The sequence below is a fragment of the Medicago truncatula genome, unplaced genomic scaffold (genome assembly GCF_003473485.1).
Source record: "Medicago truncatula cultivar Jemalong A17 unplaced genomic scaffold, MtrunA17r5.0-ANR MtrunA17Chr0c03, whole genome shotgun sequence".
NCBI classification, from domain to species: Eukaryota; Viridiplantae; Streptophyta; class Magnoliopsida; order Fabales; family Fabaceae; genus Medicago; species Medicago truncatula.
In genome coordinates this window covers 169,905-173,777 of record NW_024340364.1, presented here as the reverse complement: position 1 = coordinate 173,777, position 3,873 = coordinate 169,905, and positions in this window count along the sequence as shown.

Here is a 3,873-nt window from a genome sequence, read left to right as displayed (position 1 = left end):
TGTTTTTAGTCCCTGTTAAATTAAAATTTGTTTAATTATGCTTAAAATTTTAAATTTTTTAATGATTTTTTACATACTTGTTTAAAACATTATAAAAGGTTCCGCCACAATAAATTAGCTCAAAATTTTATTTTTAGGTCCAAATTTTCGTTAGTTTTATCTTGAATTTTTAGCGTTTTAAAAAAATTATATTTAATTCATTACATGTTAAAAAATTCTAATTTTTTATAAAAAAAGATTATTATAATGTTCTTAACATGTCTGTTAAAAATCATTTAAAAATATAAAAGTTTAAGTATAATTAAACAAATTTAAATTTAACAGGGACCAACACATACTTTTAGTTCCTGTAAAATTAAAATTTTCTTAATTGTGCTTAAACTTTTAAATTTGTAACATATATTTTTCACATACTTACTTAGAATATTATACAAAGTTCCTCCGCAAAAAAGTAACTTAAAATTTTATTATTAGGTCCAAATTTTCATTAATATAATCTTGAAAATTTGGCTTTTAGAAAAATTCATATTTAATTCATTACATGTTAAAAAACTAAATTTTTTTACAAAAGAGTGTCTTACGATGTTATGAACGTGTATGTAAAAAATCTTTCAAAAATTGAGAAGTTTAAGCATAATTAAACAAATTTTAATTTAACAGGGACTAAAAACACTAACAGAAAATTTTGTAGGGACTAAAAAGTGTGATTTATTTTTATATGGACTAAAAACAAAACTGCAAATATTTATAGGGACCAAAAACTTAATTAACCCTATTTTCTAATTCTAACTCTCCCCTTTTATATAAATCATTAACCTACTTATTATCTCTTATTTCCAAATCTGTTATCCAAGTCTCAATATTCTATTCTAATATATATATATATATATATATATATATATATATATATATATGAGATAGGATCAAATGACACCAAGGTGTCAAATTAAATTTGACACTAAATCCTAGCCATTAATACTATTTTAATCTAATGGCTCATTAATTCATTAAGTGATCACATGTTTGATCAAGTGATCCACCTTTTAATTTTAGAAATAATTTATTCTTTCTTCTTTTGGTTAATTCCTTTCCAAAAATTCTATAATTTTTTTTTTTTTTTTAAGGATTCTACGTCGCTTATTATTATTATTTTTTAAGGATTCTACGTCGCTTATTATTACGACTCTCTTACACATGCTTTATCCCTATTTCACTACTTGATATCAATACTTTGATGCTCATGGACATCTAAGACATGCTTATAGTTTCTTCTTTCTTGAGAATTTTCATTGCCCTATATATAAAAATAAAAAACATTGTAAAGTCTTAAAAATTAAAATTCTATGAATTACATATGATTTTGTTAAGAAATATATAAAAGATATAAAATAAATGTAATTCAAAAATTAATTCATAATACCTTTATGTCCTCTATGTTATGACCATCTTCTTCGGCATTTGATTTTAGACTTTCTATTGTTAAGTGACTATTCTTCTTAAAAAAAAGTGGCATGGAAAGTTGTGAAGGTGAATAGCATGGGAAGTGAAGCATAAAACACTGGTATAGCAAAAAACAAAATACGGCAATTAGGTTTTGGAGTAATGAAATATGGGTAAAACATGTGCAAGGGAGCTTTAATAATAGGCAAATTCTATGTACACCCAATAAATTGGGTGTATCGGTACACCAAGTCGTAAAATTAATAATAAATGAGTTGTTTTTTTGAAGAAAAATAATTATTTTCTATCATTAACAACTAAGATAATTAAATTTTATATACCAAAAGTTTCAACGAAATAAAATTTAATTTTTAAGAATTTTTATTACTCATAACACTGAATATTGATTATTTTTTATGACAAAATGTAAATTTTGTAATATGATCCTTATAAACAATGAAATGATGGTTTTTTCTTATGAAATGATGTTTTCTAAAATATAAATATTGACAAATACCTTTTTATTTCATTAAAGTGATCTTTAATTTATATATTTTGTGACAAATATTGACAAATACCTTATAACATATATATTTCTACACCAAATAACATAATATTTCCACACCAAATAACATAATATTTCTACACTAAATAACGTAATATTTCCACACCATATAACAAATATATTTATACACCACATAACATATATATTTCTACACCAAATAAGAAATATATTTCTACACCAGATAACATATATATTTCTACACCAAATAACATATATGTTATACTAATAAATAACAACATATAACATAACAAAATATCACTCATCAAAATAAATAGACGAAATTATAAAAAGACATCTAAACTTAATAAAATAAATAAATAATAAAATAGGGCGTTACACCAAGAATAACCATTTTTTAGAATCTCTTTAGCACGAATGATGGAAGACCAAATAGGGGAGCTTCTGCTGTTAACATATGCATGAAAAATATTCGGCCCTGAAGTTTTTTTTTTTTTTTTAAGGTAAAGGAAATTGTAGCATCAGCTACAATCCCATAATATATTGAAAGAGAAAGCCAAAAGTACAAAAAGATATAGAAGGGGGACAAGAACCAAAACCTTCAAAAAGATTAAGAAACCCTAAAATTAGGTAAACCTAGCTGATTAGTAACTAAGTCTGCCATAATAATAGAAGGTGCTTGATTGAACCATACATGAGAAGCAATGGATAGGCCAAGATTTGCAAGAGAGTCAGCGCATTTGTTTCCTTCTCTATATATGTGGGAGACATGAAAATTCATGGAGGAAAGGAGGTGAAGACAGTTGCTCCATCTGTTTTGAAGATGCCAGGGAATAATTTTGGAAGACTTGAAGGCCAGGAAAACAAGTTGAGAAGCAGTCTCTAACCAAAGAGAGAGCCAACCTTTATGATGGGCAATTTCAATAGCAAGCATTGCGCCAATGAGCTCAGAGCAGAGAGCTGAAGTAATACCAAGATTAACCGCAAAGCCACCAAGGAAAACTGAGTTTGAGTTTCTGAATAGGGCACCACAAGCAGCCTGACCTGGATTTCCAAGAGAAGCACCATCAGAATTGCACTTCGTCCACTTAAGAATGGGAGGATTCCAGAGCACCTCCTTAATGATTTGAGGTTTGGGAGGTTTGATCATGACACTAAACTGCTTCAGGATAGTAAAGTCTGATATGGATGAAGAAGCAGTGAGGGAAGTTAAGTTACCAGACAAAGATGTTCCGGCAATTATTAAGTTGATGGCGGATCTGAAGTTGATTGATTTATCATTGAAGATTTTTTGGTTTCTGCAGTACCAAATTGTGTGAAAAGAGTGAATGATAGCAGACAACATTACCTGTAACGCCCTAGTTGTTATTTATTTTATTTTGAATTATTTGGAGTCTCATATGTGATTTTATATGATTTTTGATGATTTATGTGGTGTGTGCATTTTAATATATGGTTTAATAAAATAATAATTAAAATTAGTGGGAATTATTATTATTTTAGAAATTAGGGAGTTAATTAGGATTTAATAGAATTAAGGGGAGTTAATGAAATAAAGGGGAGTTATGTATTGGGGAGTTAGGAAAAGAAATAGTCAGAAAAGCAGTTTCACGTACAACAGACAAGTTTTTGGGAAAAGGGAGAAGAAGAGCAAGAACAAGAGAGGAAGGCTTAGGAACCGATTGTGCTGTTTTATCTTTCTGCAAAACTAAGGTAAGGGTGAGATTTGCTTCAGTAATATAGTTATTGAATTCTGAATTTGTGATTTAACATGTTGTTGTTCTTAGGTTTGGTAATTGGGAATTAGGGTTGGAGAATCGTTATTAGTTGTTAATTAAATAGAAAATCCATAGTAATTGTGTACAGATGGTGTTCTGATTATAGGTTGTTCATAGTCTAATGTTCCAATC